Below are 18,575 nucleotides of genomic sequence, written 5' to 3'. Positions count from 1 at the left end.
TCATTTGTGGATACTTAGAATTTGAACTGCTATGCACTTGCGTATAGTTATGAGTCGTACGAGGAGTTTCGTCATTTACTGTTATCTACGTATTGCTCCTACGCAGCACAAGATTAGCTGGAACATGGAATGCTTATGATACAGAACTTCAGGCAATCTAACTTTATGAATCCTTCTTTGAAGAATTGCTGTTGAAAAATCAATTTTTATGTAATCTGTATAACCCAGCTGAGTTGAGTAGCACTGCAAGAGCTTGAGTGTGAGAACAGGGAGGAATCACATAGGAGAAGAGAGATGAATCGATTTCAGTATCCAGATCCCAGGCTACACACAGCACAGTCTCAGTTATTATGATAGGTGTCACATTTCTTGCAGAAATCGATGTGGAACGCCAGTCGGAGTCACAGGGATGAATTTTCAGATCGAGGGTGTCATGATAATTTCAGAAGGGGAAGAAGCAGTTGGAACTATGTGAGTGATGGCGCCACAGGTAGCAGAATATAGAATCAGATGTGCAAGTTGTTGAAGTCGAATCAACTGATCCGAGGAATAAGTTGTGCATGGAGAGTCTGCTCCCAAGAGAAAGAAAGACACTGTTGGCAGCTATTTCTGTAGCAAGAGCGACAGATGATGGGGTTGCATAATTGAATATGGTAAATTTTGAAGATGTGAGGGAAGTGTTACTAAATGAAGATCAAGATACTATGAAGTCAGTAGTAAATACAGTTCTTGGATTGATGTACATAGTGTTGTTTTGTCATGTGTTCTTAATACTGGGAGTCTGCATATCAACAGTGTGAAGGGTTAAGTTCGTCACCATTTCCATTATTAACGAACAAAAGCGAGGGGAGCGATCCCCAGAAAAATTGCAGAAGTGAAGAGACAAGTGAGTGTTCAGTTAAAGCATCAAGGTTAAGATTTTTCTATGACTTCTTGTTGTTGTGGTGAAGTTGGCGTTTGAAGTGAGGTGAAGTGAGCTTGCGATATAGAGGATCTTCGATTAAATTAATATGTGACAAATGTGAGGTGAGGCGAGGAAATTCAAACCATTGTCTCAAATTTCTTGCCAGTTCTGAGTTGTCAGTGTATTCAAAGCTTGTTGTGAGTTAGTCCATTGTTCAAGCACTTATACTGGTGGGATGCCAAAGGGATGTGTGCACTTTGTAAGAAATATAGAATGAGAAGGCTAATCAGGTAATCAAAGAACCTTTATTTAATATGCTACATCATTATTTGTCCATAATTTAGGAACATACAGGTACTATTAAAGATTTCTCTTATGAGTTTAAACTCATGGACAATAGAAAATTTTTCTTTAAGCCTTACCCAATACCACTGATTTGTAAAGTGAGAGTAGAAGGAGAGATTGAGAAACTATTACAATGGGATGACATTGAACCCGTGTTTAGTTTATATGTTGTTGTGGTCTTCAATCCAGAGACTGGTTTGATGCAGCTCTCCATGCTACTCTATCCTGTGCAAGCTTTTTCATCTCCCAGTACCTAGTGCAACCTACATCCTCTTGAATCTGCTTATTGTACTCATCTCTTGGTCTCCCTATAAGATTTTTACCCTCAACACTGCCCTTCAATACTAAATTGGTGATCCCACGATGTCTCAGAACATGTCCTACCAACCGATCCCTTCTTCTAGTCAAGTTGTGCCACAAGCTCCTCTTCTCCCCAATTCTATCCAATACCTCCTCATTAGTTATGTGATCTACCCATCTAATCTTCAGTATTCTTCTGTAGCACCACATTTCAAAAGCTTCTATTCTCTTTTTATCTAAACTATTTATCGTCCACGTTTCACTTCCATACATGGCTACACTCCATATAAATACTTTCAGAAACGACTTCCTGACATTTAAATCTATACTCTGTGTTAAAAAACTTTTCTTCTTCAGAAACGATTTCCTATATTATATTTGAAATTTAAAGTCTCAATTTATCAATGAAAATTTTGTGAAGGGGAAAGTCTAATGGAATATCAGGTAAATGTTATAATGAAGATAGGAAAGTGCATTTGTGGGGCGGCGGGTGGAATTATAATTGTAATGTAGAACGTAATGTAGAAAAGATGCATTCCCGGCTGATTCGCAACATATGTGGGGCGGCAGTTGGAATTAATTGTTATAAATGTTCCTATTATTTCGTATTTATTTATTTATTGCTGTTGTTTGCCGTTCTCAACACTGGCTCTCTAACTACAATATTGGCAACCAGAAAGTGATTAGCAAAACGTGAAGCCTGTAATTAGAATTCCTAGTGCCCACTTCATCTGAGAAATACACTTATAGCTACAGCTTATAGCTCTGAGGAATTAGAAGATTGTCTGGGATTCATAATCAAAAACGATTCTCTCTAAAATGTTCACTATATTCTGAAAGTCACAGACCAAAAAGAATCCACACAATCCAACTACCAGAGCAGTTCAGAGTCTAATGCGCTGATGCAACTATAACTGTTCAAACTAAATGTTTAAGTGAATGCTCGCCATAATTTGATGATAATTTTCATCAAACGCCACGCTAAATAGTAGTAGAATGTCTGTCCCGCGGCGGCACGTGAAAATACGACATACGCAAACTGAAGATAGATCATTAAAGTCATCCCAGAATTAACACTTCACTCGAAAACGATTTCATGGTTACGCGTATCCCTAGTAACTTATTACGGCATCTGAGGCTGTTTATAGCAATGATACCGATGCGATGCGACTCCCGGCACAGGTGGTGCGCTAATCAGCATCTGGAGAGAACTGGGGCCTTTTTTCTTCGCGCAGCGTTCTTATAGGTAAAGCCGCGGTGCGGACGGCTAAGGCAACGCCTGATCAAATCCGTTCTCCCGACTAGCCGCTGGGCTAGTAATGCACCACTTCAAGTTATCGAATAAATCATTGCTTCCTTTGCTGATGCCCGATGAAGCTCTTAATTTAAATGTGCAATCAGCACACAGGTAAGTAATCATAATAAAAGTCTGACGTGGCTAAGTCAAATATTTTGGGCGAGAGAATTAATTTAATTACACTACACGCAGTAGACGAGCTCTGAACTTGCCCTTCGGAGATACGCTATCGCTATAGTTTTATAGTTATTCAGTTGAAACTTCTCACATCTTTATGATTATAGCGGATCTCCCTTCTACTTAAATTTAAACATCCTAGCTTTATTTATTCGTCTACTTAATCTATCTTGCTTCCTTAATTGTTAAGACAAAAACCAGAAAATCATGAATTTCAACTAAAATTTTAATTTGTGAGATCCAGAATACTGTTTCTACTAAATTATTATGCAAAAGGAATCTAAATACAAATTTTTAAGTTTCCAGCTCTTTTCTGCTGCGCCAATGATTTTCACAGAAAAACTTCCAAATTTCGAAAATGGTTAAAGTTATTGAACTGATATTCAACACATATTGATTTAGTCTGACTCCTGACATGCTAGAAACGTTTCAGGTTGTTTACTTGATTTTTAAAGTATTGCGCAACATTTATGACGTCAGAGCTAGTTACAGCGGACTGGCTGGCACACAATGGAAAGACTGATGTGAATTTTATATGGTGTGAGTAGGCTGCTTCCCTACACATTGTTTGGATGTTAAGAACTTCATTAAATTTAAAATCCGTCTTGAGCACTTTTTCATAGTGTACAAAAAAAAAAAAAAATGGTGTTGTCATTTATGCGCATATTTCATTTTCTTACAAACCTTCCTCTTACAATTAATTTTAATGGATCATTCAACCAAGTATGTTCAATAAACAGTTCGATTTGCAATTAACAGGGAACTAATTGCACCTGTCGAGTGTCTCCATGTAGATGCAGTAATTTGAAGCTTTAGCATAGTGGTGCACAGGACAGAGCAGTACTGCAACGTGTTATTCAGATTTACACAGAACAGAGGTAAGGAGAAAATATTATGATTACTTTATTTATTCAATCGGGGCCAACTTATGTCATTCAGAGACAGTTTTTGTGATCAAATTTTGCAAAGCTAATTACTCTATGTATAAATAGGCTGTTCAGTTTTTTTATGTTGGTAACACCATGTAGCGCTCTCTGTTAAAATCTCTGACTGCGCTGTGTGCAGTCTGTGGCTGGTTGGACTCGTTGTTGGAAGTTATTCGCCAGAGTGTAGTGTTGGGCAGTTGGATGTGGACAGACGGTAGCGATGGGCAGTTGGAGGTGAGCCGCCAGCTTCTATTCTCTTTTTGTCTAAACTATTTATCGTCCATGTTTCACTTCCATACATGGCTACACTCCATACAAATACTTTCAGAAACGGCTTCCTGACACTTAAATCTAAACTCGATGTTAACAAAATTCTCTTCTTCAGAAACGCTTTCCTTGCCATTGCCAGTCTACATTTTATATCATCTCTACTTTGACCATCATCCTTTATTTTTCTCCCCAAATGCCAAAACTCCTTTACTACTTTAACTGTCTCATTTCATAATCTAATTCCCTCAGCATCACCTGACTTAATTCGACTACATTCCATTATCCTCGTTTTGCTTTTGTTGATGTTGATCTTATATCCTCCTTTCAAGACACTGCCCATTCCGTTCAACTGCTCTTCCAAGTCTCTTGCTGTCTATGACAGAATTACAATGTCATCGGCGAACCTCAGAGTTTTTATTTCTTCTCCATGGATCTTAATTCCTACTTCAAATTTTTCTTTTGTTTCCTTTACTGCTTGCTCGATATACAGATTGAATAACATCGATGAGTGGCTACAACCCTGTCTCACTCCCTTCCCAACCACTGCTTCCATTTCAAATCGACTCTTATAACTGCCATCTGGTTTCTGTACAAATTGTAAACAGTCTTTCGCTCCCTGTATTTTACCCCTGCCACCTTCAGAATTTGAAAGAGACTATTCCAGTCAACATTGTCAAAAGCTTTGTCTAAGTCTTCAAATGCTAGAAACATAGGTTTGCCTTTCCTGAATCTATCTTCTAAGATTAGTTATAGGGTTAGTATTGCCTCACGTGTTCCAATATTTCTACGGAATCTAAACTGATCTTCCCCGACGTCGGCTTCTACCAGTTTTTCCATTTGTCTGTAAAGAATTCGCGTTAGTATTTTGCAGCCGTGACTTATTAAACTGATAGTTCAGTAATTTTCACATCTGTCAGCACCTGCTTTCTTTGGGATTGGAATTATTATATTCTTCTTGAAGTCTGAGGGTATTTCGCCTGTCTCATACAACTTGCTCACCAGGTGGTAGAGTTTTGTCAGGAATGACTCTCCCAAGGCTGTCAGTAGTTCTAATGGATTGTTGTCTACTCCTGGGGCCGTGTTTCGACTCAGGTCTTTCAGTGCTCTGTCAAACTCTTCACGCAATATCATATCTCCCATTTCATCTTCATCTACATCCTCTTCCATTTCCATAATATTGTCCTCAAGTACATTGCCCTTGTATAGACCCTTTATATACTCCTTCCACTTTTCCGCTTTCCCTTCTTTGCTTAGAACTAGGTTTCCATCTGAACTCTTGATATTCATACAAGTGGTTCTCTTTTCTCCAAAGGTCTCTTTAATTTTCCCATAGGCAGTATCTACCTTACCCCTAGTGAGATAAGCCTCTACATCCTTACATTTGTCCTCTAGCCATCCCTGCTTAGCCATTTTGCACTTCCTGTCGATCTCATTTTTGAGACGTTTATATTCCTTTATTCCTGCTTCATTTACTGCATTTTTATATTTTCTCCTTTCATCAATTACATTCAATAATGCCGGCCGGAGTGGCCGTGCGGTTCTAGGCGCTACAGTCTGGAACCGAGCGACCGCTACGGTCGCAGGTTCGAATCCTGCCTCGGGCATGGATGTGTGTGATGTCCTTAGGTTAGTTAGGTTTAATTAGTTCTAAGTACTAGGCGACTGATGGCCTCAGAAGTTAAGCCGCATAGTGCTCAGAGCCATTTGAACCATTTGAACCAAATTCAATATTTCTTCTGTTACCCTAGGATTTCTACTAGCCCTCGTCTCTTTACCTACTCAATCCTCTGCTGCCTTCACTACTTCGTCCCTCAGAGCTAACCATTCCTCTTCTACTGTACTTATTTTCCTTCATTCCTGTGAATTGTTCCCTTATGTTCTCCCTGAATCTCTGTACAACCTCTGGTTTAGTCAGTTTATCCAGGTCCCATCTCCTTAAATTCCCATCTTTTTGCAGTTTCTTCAGTTTTAATCTACAGTTCATAACCAATAGATTGTGGTCAGAGTCCACATCTGCCCTTGGAAATGTTTTACAATTTAAAACCTGGTTCCTAAATCTCTGTCCTACCATTATATAATCTATCTGATACCTTATAGTATCTCTAGGCTTCTTCCATGAATACAACCTCCGTTTATGATTCTTGAACCAAGTGTTAGCTATGATTAAGCCATGCTCTGTGCAAAATTCTACCAGGTGGCTTCCTCTTTCATTTATTACCCCCAATCCATATTCACCTACTACGTTTCCTTCTCTCCATTTTCCTACTATCGAATTCCAGTCACCCATGACTATGAAATTTTCGTCTCCCCTCATCATAGATTTCATCAATTTCTTCGTCATCTGCAAGCCAATTGGCTTATAAATTTGTACTGCGGTAGTAGGCGTGGGCTTCGTGTTTATCTTGGTCACAATAATGCGTTAATTATGCTGTTTGTAGTAGCTTACGCGCACTCCTATTTTTTTTATTCATTATTAAACCTACTCCTGCATTACCCCTATTTGATTTTGTATTTATAACCCTGTATTCACTTGACCAAAAGTCCTGTTCCCCCTGCCATCGGCCGGCCGTTGTAGCCGAGCGGTTCTAGTGGCTTCAGTCTGGAACCGCGCGACCGCTACGGTCGCAGGTTCGAATCCTGCCTCGGGCATGGATGTGTGTGATGTCCTTAGGTTAGTTAGGTTTAAGTAGTTCTAAGTTCTTGGGGACTGATGACCTCCGATGTTAAGTCCCATAGTGCTCAGAGCCATTTGAACCTCCTGCCATCGAAATTCACTAATTCTCACTATATCTAACTTTAACCTATCCATTTCCGTTTTTAAATTTTATAACCTACCTGCCCGATTAAGGGATCTGACATTCCACGCTCCTTACCGTAGAACGCCAATTTTCTTTCTCCTGATAACGACGTCCTCTTGAGTAGTCCCCACCCGGAGATCCGAATGGGGGCCTATTTTACCTCCGGAATATTTACCCAAGCGGTTGCCATCATCATTTAATCATACAGTAAAGCTGCATGCCCTCGGGAAAAATTAAAAAATTACGGCTGTAATTTCCCCCTGCTTTCAGCCATCCCCAGTATCAGCACAGCAAGGCTGTTTTGGTTAGTGTTACAAGGCCAGGTCAATCAATCATCCAGACTGTTGCCCCTGCAACTACAGAAAAGGCTGCTGCCCCTCTTCAGGAACCACACGCTTGTCTGGCCTCTCAACAGATACCCCTCCGTTGTGGTTGCACCTACGGTACGGCTATCTGTATCGCTGAGGCACGCAAGCCTCCCCACCAACGGCAAGGTCCATGGTTCATGGGGGGTTAGTTTATATAACAGTCCATTATTGTTGGTACCAAAGATGGTGATGAGGAATATGTTTGGTTTGTGGGGCGCTCAACTGCGCGGTTATCAGCGCTCGTACAAAGTCCCAACCTTTGCTCAGTGCAATCTCATCACTTTCATGAATGATGATGAAATGAGGAGGACAACTCAAACACCCAGTCATCTCGAACAGGTGAAAATCCCTGACTCCGCCGGGAATCGAACCCGGGACCCCGTGCTCGGGAAGCGAGAACGCGACCGCGAGACCACGAGCTGCGGGCCGGTACCAAAGAAAGCTGACTGTTGGACTGGTACTGGACTCTCGACAGACAAATATTATGATCGCATTGGAAAACCCTAGACGAATTATAACAAAAATTTAATGACGTCAGCGTTCTTTTGTCCACTGATTTGGGAGCATGTTACTGGGAGACTGAACTGTATCCATCATGTAGGAAATATGTTTCATTTCTGTGTTAAGGCTGTTGTTATCAGTTATGCAAGGTGTCCCTTGGACTAAATGTGAGTTTGGCTGCTTTTCTTAGAAGTTTCAACAATACTTTGCCAGTTTAGTTGAGTAAGAGACCTGCGATGTATGTTGATGATGTACCAATAGCATAAAGCATTTGGACAAGTCATAATGAGGTACTGGATAGATTGTTGAGTGTTATTGAAGGTTTTGGGACTACTGTCAATTCAGGAAAAGACAAATCAAGTTTCTTGAGGACATTGTGATTGCACCACATATTCATTCTCATCCAGACAAAACCGAGCATTCAAGAGTTTCCTGTACCTTCAACCAGAAAGCAAGTTCATTCACTTCTAGGTCTTTCACATCTTTATAAACGTCGCACGAATCTTGTTGGCTACACCACATCTCTATGCACTGACTAGTAAGAATGTTCAGTGGGACGGCAAAGCACAATTTGAATTTGAAGTTATGAAAGATGCTCTTCTTACTGCTCCTCTCTTGCACATGCTGACGTAAGTACAGAATTTTGTCGTGGCTCTGACAGTTCCAAAACTGGTCTTGGAACTGAATACTTCGAGGAATCTGCAGAAGGCGGTGTTTTGTATTGTAGAACATTTGCTTTCATGAGCTGCGTGCTTACTAAATGTGAACACAGCTGTTCTGTCATCGAGTTGGAAGCTTTATCAGTCGATGTGAGTTTACAGAAATTCGTTGTTATTTATTTGGTAGGGTGACCAAGGTCTACACAGATATTAGACATTTGCAGTTTTTGATATATAATAAGCTAACCCATGGACTTTTAACCTGAAGTACATTTAAGTAATTATACATTGCGTGATTCCTAAAATTATGGAACATTAGATATCTTTACGTGAGATACCTTGCAGTCACATTTAACATGGACAGTGTTACGTCTTCGTTAGAGTTCATAATTTTGTTAGAAAATATGAAAATCACTAGCAATTCTTAGGCATCCGAGCTTGCAATTTGATTATCTTATTGCCCTCCCAAAGAAAGCAGGTGTTGACAGATGTGAAAATTACCGAACTATCAGTTTAATAAGTCACAGCTGCAAAATACTAACGCGAATTCTTTACAGACGAATGCTAAAACTGGTAGAAGCTGACCTCGGGGAAGATCAGTTTGGATTCCGTAGGAATGTTGGAACACGTGAGGCAATACTGACCTTACGACTTATCTTGGAAGAAAGATTAAGAAAAGGCAAACCTACATTTCTAGCATTTGTAGACTTAGAGAAAGCTTTTGACAATGTTGACTGGAATACTCTCTTTCAAATTCTGAAGGTGGCAGGGGTAAAATACAGGGAGCGAAAGGCTATTTACAATTTGTACAGAAACCAGATGGCAGTTATAAGAGTCGAGGGGCATGAAAGGGAAGCAGTGGTTGGGAAAGGAGTGAGACAGGGTTGTAGCCTCTCCCCGATGTTATTCAATCTGTATATTGAGCAAGCAGTAAAGGAAACAAAAGAAAAATTCGGAGTAGGTATTAAAATTCATGGAGAAGAAGTAAAAACTTTGAGGTTCGCCGATGACATTGTAATTCTGTCAGAGACAGCAAAGGACTTGGAAGAGCAGTTGAACGGAATGGACAGTGTCTTGAAAGGAGGATATAAGATGAACATCAACAAAAGCAAAACGAGGATAATGGAATGTAGTCAAATTAAGTCGGGTGATGCTGAGGGAATTAGATTAGGAAATGAGACACTTAAAGTAGTAAAGGAGTTTTGCTATTTAGGGAGTAAAATAACCGATGATGGTCGAAGTAGAGAGGATATAAAATGTAGACTGGCAATGGCAAGGAAAGCGTTTCTCAAGAAGAGAAATTTGTTAACATCGAGTATAGATTTAGGTGTCAGGAAGTCGTTTCTGAAAGTATTTGTATGGAGTGTAGCCATGTATGGGAGTGAGACATGGACGATAACTAGTTTGGACAAGAAGAGAATAGAAGCTTTCGAAATGTGGTGCTACAGAAGAATGCTGAAGATAAGGTGGGTAGATCACGTAACTAATGAGGAGGTATTGAATAGGATTGGAGAGAAGAGAAGTTTGTGGCACAACTTGACTAGAAGAAGGGATCGGTTGGTAGGACATGTTCTGAGGCATCAAGGGATCACAAATTTAGCATTGGAGGGCAGCGTGGAGGGTAAAAATCGTAGAGGGAGACCAAGAGATCAATACACTAAGCAGATTCAGAAGGATGTAGGTTGCAGTAGGTACTGGGAGATGAAGAAGCTTGCACAGGATAGAGTAGCATGGAGAGCTGCATCAAACCAGTCTCAGGACTGAAGACCACAACAACAACAACAACAATTGCCCTCCCACTCACGAAATAATTTTTCGTGCATTAATGTAATGCAGTTTGGATTCCGTAGAAATGTTGGAACGCGTGAGGCAATACTGACCCTACGACTTATCTTAGAAAATAGATTAAGGAAAGGCAAACCTACGTTTCTAGCATTTGTAGACTTAGACAAAGCTTTTGACAATGTTGACTGGAATACTCTCTTTCAAATTCTGAAAGTGGCAGGGGTAAAATACAGGGAGCGAAAGGCTATTTACAATTTGTGCAGAAACCAGATGGCAGTTATAAGAGTCGAGGGGTATGAAAGGAAAGCAGTGGTTGGGAAGGGAGTGAGACAGGGTTGTAGCCTCTCATCGATGTTATTCAATCTGTATATCGAGCAAGCAGTAAAGGAAACAAAAGAAAAATTTGAAGTAGGAATTAAGATCCATGGAGAAGAAATAAAAACTTTGAGGTTCGCCGATGACATTGTAATTCTGTCAGAGACAGCAAAGGACTTGGAAGAGCAGTTGAACGGAATGGACAGTGTCTTGAAAGGAGGATATAAGATGAACATCAACAAAAGCAAAACGAGGATAATGGAATGTAGTCAAATTAAGTCGGGTGATGCTGAGGGAATTAGATTAGGAAATGAGACACTTAAAGTAGTAAAGGAGTTTTGCTATTTAGGGAGTAAAATAACCGATGATGGTCGAAGTAGAGAGGATATAAAATGTAGACTGGCAATGGCAAGGAAAGCGTTTCTCAAGAAGAGAAATTTGTTAACATCGAGTATAGATTTAGGTGTCAGGAAGTCGTTTCTGAAAGTATTTGTATGGAGTGTAGCCATGTATGGGAGTGAGACATGGACGATAACTAGTTTGGACAAGAAGAGAATAGAAGCTTTCGAAATGTGGTGCTACAGAAGAATGCTGAAGATAAGGTGGGTAGATCACGTAACTAATGAGGAGGTATTGAATAGGATTGGAGAGAAGAGAAGTTTGTGGCACAACTTGACTAGAAGAAGGGATCGGTTGGTAGGACATGTTCTGAGGCATCAAGGGATCACAAATTTAGCATTGGAGGGCAGCGTGGAGGGTAAAAATCGTAGAGGGAGACCAAGAGATCAATACACTAAGCAGATTCAGAAGGATGTAGGTTGCAGTAGGTACTGGGAGATGAAGAAGCTTGCACAGGATAGAGTAGCATGGAGAGCTGCATCAAACCAGTCTCAGGACTGAAGACCACAACAACAACAACAACAATTGCCCTCCCACTCACGAAATAATTTTTCGTGCATTAATGTAATGCAGTTTGGATTCCGTAGAAATGTTGGAACGCGTGAGGCAATACTGACCCTACGACTTATCTTAGAAAATAGATTAAGGAAAGGCAAACCTACGTTTCTAGCATTTGTAGACTTAGACAAAGCTTTTGACAATGTTGACTGGAATACTCTCTTTCAAATTCTGAAAGTGGCAGGGGTAAAATACAGGGAGCGAAAGGCTATTTACAATTTGTGCAGAAACCAGATGGCAGTTATAAGAGTCGAGGGGTATGAAAGGAAAGCAGTGGTTGGGAAGGGAGTGAGACAGGGTTGTAGCCTCTCATCGATGTTATTCAATCTGTATATCGAGCAAGCAGTAAAGGAAACAAAAGAAAAATTTGAAGTAGGAATTAAGATCCATGGAGAAGAAATAAAAACTTTGAGGTTCGCCGATGACATTGTAATTCTGTCAGAGACAGCAAAGGACCTGGAAGAGCAGCTGAACGGAATGGAGAGGGGCTTGAAAGGAGGATATAATATGAACATCAACAAAAGCAAAACGAGGATAATGGAATGTGGTCGAATTAAATCGGGTGATGCTGCAGGAGTTAGATTAGGAAATGAGACGCTTAAAGTAGTAAATGAGTTTTGCTATTTGGGGAGCAAAATAACTGATGATGGTCGAGGTAGGGAGGATATAAAATGTAGACTGGCAATGGCAAGGAAAGCGTTTCTGAAAAAGAGAAATTTGTTAACATCGAGTATAGATTTAAGTGTCAGGAAGTAGTTTCTGAAAGTATTTGTATGGAGTGTAGCCATGTATGGAAGTGAAACGTGGACGATAAATAGTTTAGACAAGAAGAGAATAGAAGCTTTCGAGATGTGGTGCTACAGAAGAATGCTGAAGATTAGATGGGTAGATCACATAACTAATGAGGAGGTATTGAATAGAATTGGAGAGAAGAGAAATTTGTGGCACAACTTGACTAGAAGCAGGGATTGGTTGGTTGGGCATATTCTGAGGCATCAAGGGATCACCAATTTAGTATTGGAGGGCAGCGTGGAGGGTAAAAATCGTAGAAGGAGACCAAGAGATGACACTAAACATATTCAGAAGTATGTAAGTTGCAGTAGATACTGGGAGATGAAGAAGCTTGCACAGGATAGAGTAGCATGGAGAGCTGCATTAAACCAGTCTCTGGACTGAAGACCACAACAACAACATCTGTATGCTGCAAAAATTGGCGACTGACCCAAAGTAACAAAAAGTGTGAGGTCATCCACATGAGTACTAAAAGGAATCCATTAAACTTCGAGTACACGATATATCAGTCAAATGTAAAGGCTGTAAACTCAATTAAATAAATAAGAATTACAATTACGAACAATTTAAACCGGAAAGAACACATAGAAAATGTTGTGGAGAAAGCAAAGCAAAGACTGCGTTTTGTTGGCACAACACTTAGGAAATGTAACATCTACCAAAGAGACTGCCTACACTATGCTTGTCCGTCCTCTTTTGGAGTACTGCTGCGCGGTCTGGGATCCTTACAAGAAAGGATTGACGGAGTACATCGAAAAAGTTCAGAGAAGGCTTTGGCTCTGAGCACTATGGGACTAAACATCTATGGTCATCAGTCCCCTAGAACTTAGAACTACTTAAACCTAACTAACTTAAGGACATCACACAACACCCAGCCATCACGAGGCAGAGAAAATCCGTGACTCCGCCGGGAATCGAACCCGGGAACCCGAGCATGGGAAGTGAGAACGCTACCGCACGACCACGAGATGCGGGCGGTTCAGAGAAGAACAGCACGTTCTTTATTATCGCGAAATAGGGGGGAGAATTCACTGAGATGATACAGGACTTGGGATGGACATTATTAAAATGAAGGCGATTTTCGTTGCGGCGGAATCTCGTCACAAAATATCAATCACCAACTTTCTCCTCAGAATGCGAAAATATTTTGTTGACACCGACCTACATAGGGAGTAACGATCACTACGATAAAATAAGGCAAATCAGAGATCGCACGGAAAAATGTAGGTGTTCGTTTCTCCGCGCGCTGTTCGAGATTGAAATAACAGAGAATTATAGTGAAGGTAGTTCGATGAACCCTCTGCCAGGCACTTAAATGTGATTTGCAGCGTATCCACGTAGATGTAGATGTAGAAGGAGCTGCCTCACTGGCGCTCAAACGGACACTGAGCTGTTCTGACCAAAACAAAAGCCTGTAATTAGTCGATACAAGCAGCGGGACCTTGCAATACATTGCTATTAAAATAAAAGACTGTGCCTAGTAAGTAGTCAAACTTGCAAGAAAGGTAAAAATTAAACTAGTAACCAAAAAAACTGAAAATAAGTCGCTCGTGTTTGTTTCTGTTTCAGTATATCACAGACAAAAATATGAGCGACTTATGAACGTCTGTGTATCGATGTGCTTAACAGAACAGAATTGATGACCTGCTCGACATGAATGGCAGTATATTTCGCTGTCGCTCGGACTAGGGCAGCGATATTCCGCGGCGCGACGAGTTCAGCTAAACCGGTCTATGCGTGTCGCCTCAACTGGTCCAAGACGGGGCCCCGTTTCTGCGACAGGTGGCCTCTTAACCAGTTGGGTGACGGTGGCCGACTGCTCGCCAAACACACGCCGAGTTCGCAACCGGCCGTTGCACGCAGAACGGTACCCCGCGAGAACTGGTCGCAGCGTGGGACACCGCTACGCGGGCGCCCTAACCAGAACGTCCCTACTGCAGATTCGCGTACATTCTCTCCCTGATCGTGTTTACGACGTTTCTGAACATTCAATAGCGACAGTAAACCTGTTGTCAAGCATCGACTGTAGCGGCCCTGTTGACGGAAGAACAAAGACACTGGAACAACTGCAGTAGCGGAAATAAGTTAGGAAGCAACCCTCCGCAGACGACATATCAGCCTGGAAATAAAACAAATATAGTGGCTCCAAGGGCGTATCCAGAAAGCGTTAGGATAGGGCAGCTGCTCCCCTCATTTCCTCCCTCCCCCCAAAAAAAAAAAAATCTTCAAAAAGGATATTCTCATCATGCCACTCCACACTGACAGCTGTATCAGCCCAGTGTCAGTTTGAAGAGAGGTGTAAATATGTAATGGATATTATCGACTGGTAACAAGTGCACCTAGGGCCATTCGTCGTTAAATCAAATGCAGGCGCCGATCTAGGATCCGGTTGTGGCAGGTGGGGAGGGGGCAGAGGGAGACACTGTTTGTTTTGCCCCTCCCTCACTCCTCTAAAATATAACTAGTCATCACCCTCACTTTTAACGGATCATAGATGCCAAGGTTATAGAGAGTTTCAGAGGGAGCATTTGGGGGACGATTGACAAGAACAGGAGAAAGGCATACAGTAGAAGAAGAATGGGTAGCTTTGAGAGATAAAATAGTGAAGCCAGCAGGGAATCAAGTAGGTAAAAAGACGAATGAGAGTAGAAATCCTTGGGTAACACAAGAGATATTGAATTTGACTGATGAAACGAGAAAATATGATAGTGAGATAAATGAAGCAGGTGAAAGGGAATACAAGTGTCTAAAAAATTAGATTAACAGGAAGTGTAAAATGGTTAAGCAGGAATGGCTGGAGGACAAATGTAAGGATCACTAATGGAAAGATAGACGCCGCATACAGGAAAATTAAAGAGACCTTGAGAAAAGAGAACCACCTTTATGAATATCAAGAGCTCAGATGGAAAACCAGTACTCAGCAATGAAGGAAAAGCAGAAATGTGGAAGGGCCTATACAAGGGAGATGTGCTTGAGGGCAGTATTATGGAAATGGAAGAGGACATGGAAGGAAGTGAGATGGGCGATCTGATACTACGTGAAGAATTTGATAGAGCACTGAAAGACATAAGTCAAAACAAGGCCTTAGGCGTAGACAGCATTTTGCTAAAACTACTGATAGCCTAGAAGAGTCATCCATGACAAAACTCTTCCACCTGGTGCGCAACATGTATGAGACAGGCGAAATACCCCCAGCCTTCAAGAAGAATACAACAATTACAATTTCAAAAAAGTAGGTGCTGACAAGTGTGAAAAATACCGAACTATCAGTTTAATAAGTCACAGCTGCAAAATACTTACACGACTTCCTTACAGAAGAAGGAAAATCTGGTAGAAGCCGACCTCGGGGAAGATCAGTTTGGATACCGGAGAAATGTAGGAACGCGCGAGGCAATATTGGCCCTACGCCTTATCATAGAAGAAAGGTTAAGGAAAGGCAAATCTACATTGATAGCGTTTGTAGACTCAGAGATACGACCATTTACGTCTCATATTTTGATGTTCGTAAACTCAGTCATCAAAACCTACAGGTTACTTTCTGTTGTCCTAGAATCATGAAATTTGCTAAGAAACAAGGTTTCACACTACAATTGAAAGAAAAAATCCGAAAATTGTTAATTTGTAATTATATCAGACGAAAAAAAGTCATTTGTTATCAGATTGTCCGTCTGTCTGTTAAAAAACCCTTTTTGCTCAGGAGCGGGTGGACGTGTCAAACTGAAAATTGTCACATACTGATGTCTATAGTCCCTTGGTGCTATAGCAAATGTTAAGTTTTAAAGTCAATGTAATCAAAAGAGACAGCCATTTATTTCACATATTTTGCTGCTCGCAAACTCGCAAATTGAAACCTATAGGGTAACTTAACCTTGACGTAGAATCATAAAATTTGGCTAGAAGACAGGTTTTAATATACAAGTAAGGGAAAAATCAAAAAATTGTTAATTTGTAATTATATCGCACAAAAAAGTACTTCTTTTGTCATTTCTTATGCGACTATAAACTTGGAACTAAAACATTCTCGAAAGTCTTGGAATCCCTGGGATTGATATCTTGTCAGTATCAATGCCGATAAGAGGGAAAAAATTGTCGAGATTCCCGCAATGAATAACTGTTTACACACATAATTAAGTTTGTACGGAAACCTCAGTGCGCAAATTCCACTCGCACCTGACCAATTTTTATTTCATGTGAGATTTTTAGTCTTGTCGGGCTGAGATTTCATGTAGTGTCTCTAGAACTTCTTTGGCTTCTTTCCTATTACTTTCTATGATGGCTGTATCAGCAGCAAATGCCAGACATTTTATATTGGCGGTTTTATCCTTGGGTCTTCCCAGCGTTGCACAATCGACTACTTAAAGTCCAGATTAGTTTCTCTAAAACTGAGTTAAGTAAGGATAGGCGAAAGGCCATCCCCCCTGTCTCCCTCCTATCTTGATTTCGAATGGTTCCGAGATGTCTCCAATGAACTTCAATTTGGATGCTGTATTTGTTAATGTTTCCTGGATTAGCTTTCTGGTCCAGATACCCAACTTAATTTCTTCCAGTGCGTTGAAGAGGTCTTCTTGAAGTCGGCGATGTTATTGTAGTGTTCCCGGACTTTCTCCTTGTTAATATTGTTCTCAGGCACTGTTTAATGAATGATTTTACATTCGTGATCCCCCTTTTATTATGCTACTTTCTGTGTATATGCTTGAGGCTCTAACCTATTTAATAGGGCTTTGGACAGTATTTTGTAAGTGATAGGTAGCAATGAAATTCCTCCGTAGTTTCTTGTGGAGGGGGAGTATTGGGGCTGACATCCAGTCTTCTGGTATCTTTCCTGTTTCCCAGATGTTTTCGATGATTCTGTGTATTTTGGCTGCAATGGTTTCGTGGGTTAATTCCAAGATTTTCCAAATCAATCCATCTTCCCCAGTTCCTCTGTTATTTTTCAGTTTCTTCTTTTTCGTGGCCTTATCCCGTATCCTCTCGTGTCGACACGTTAGTTTCGCATTTGGCAATGTGAGTCGTAGAGGATGACCGGATACTCATCCTCATGCCACCAGTTTCACACAGGACAGAATTTGTATACCCCATCGGTCTATGTCTAGTGTTATTCATTGTGAAATTACGAAAGCGCTTGTTTAAAAGTTCGCGAATCGTGTAACTGAGACGTAACGTGGGAACCAACCCGGTATTCACCCAGTCGGATGTGGGAAATTGCTAAAAACGGCACACCGGTCCTCGTCGCACGGGCGGATTCGATTCGTGGCCGATGCGCCTACCCGGATCCCGGAAGCGGCGCGAGTTGTTATTCTATTAAAACTTTTTATCTAATTTGTTTCCATCAGTGCCTAGCACACCTTTGTTCAGAAGAAACAGAATACCTTAAACGACTAGTGACAGGACGTTCGTATTCACAGGACATGTACATTAGTATGTTCTGCAGAAGTCATTAGCATTTGAAACATATCGGCCCTCGGGTTCAATATCAACATCGATAACGGGTCGCAACACCAACTACCGGTAAAATGTGCCTGCGGCTCTCGTTGTCGCTGTAAACCGAAGGTAATGGATCTGTGTGAGTTGAGCAGACGTGCAGGATGCCTCGCAGACGTATACACGAAAGCGTACCGTGAACTCAGTGTGTCTGAAAGAGAGGACATTACTGGCTTGAGAGAATAGGTATGATTCATCCTTCCGGGAAATTGCTGCTCGTATGGTATGAAGTATTTCGGCAGTGCAACGGGTGTGCGCAGAATGGTTCACGGGAGGCCGTAGGACACGACGAGATGCCCGCATCTCGTGGTCGTGCGGTAGCGTTCTCGCTTCCCACGCCCGGGTTCCCGGGTTCGATTCCCGGCGGGGTCAGGGATTTTCTCTGCCTCGTGATGGCTGGGTGTTGTGTGATGTCCTTAGGTTAGTTAGGTTTAAGTAGTTCTAAGTTCTAGGGGACTGATGACCTTAGATGTTAAGTCCCATAGTGCTCAGAGCCATTTGAACACGACGAGATGGATCAGGTCGCAACACCCTGTCCACCGCCGGAGAAAATCGACACATCATCCGAATGGCATTGCAGGACAGATCTGCGTCCTCCTCAGCTCTTGCGCAGCAGTGGAACAGTGTAACACATCGTACACTATCAGGGGTCCATCGCCGTTTATTACGACATGGGTTACGTGCGCGTCGTCCACTTCTC

The sequence above is a fragment of the Schistocerca nitens genome, chromosome 4, assembly GCF_023898315.1.
Source record: "Schistocerca nitens isolate TAMUIC-IGC-003100 chromosome 4, iqSchNite1.1, whole genome shotgun sequence".
Taxonomy (NCBI): Eukaryota; Metazoa; Arthropoda; class Insecta; order Orthoptera; family Acrididae; genus Schistocerca; species Schistocerca nitens.
Note: the sequence above shows the minus strand (reverse complement) of the source record.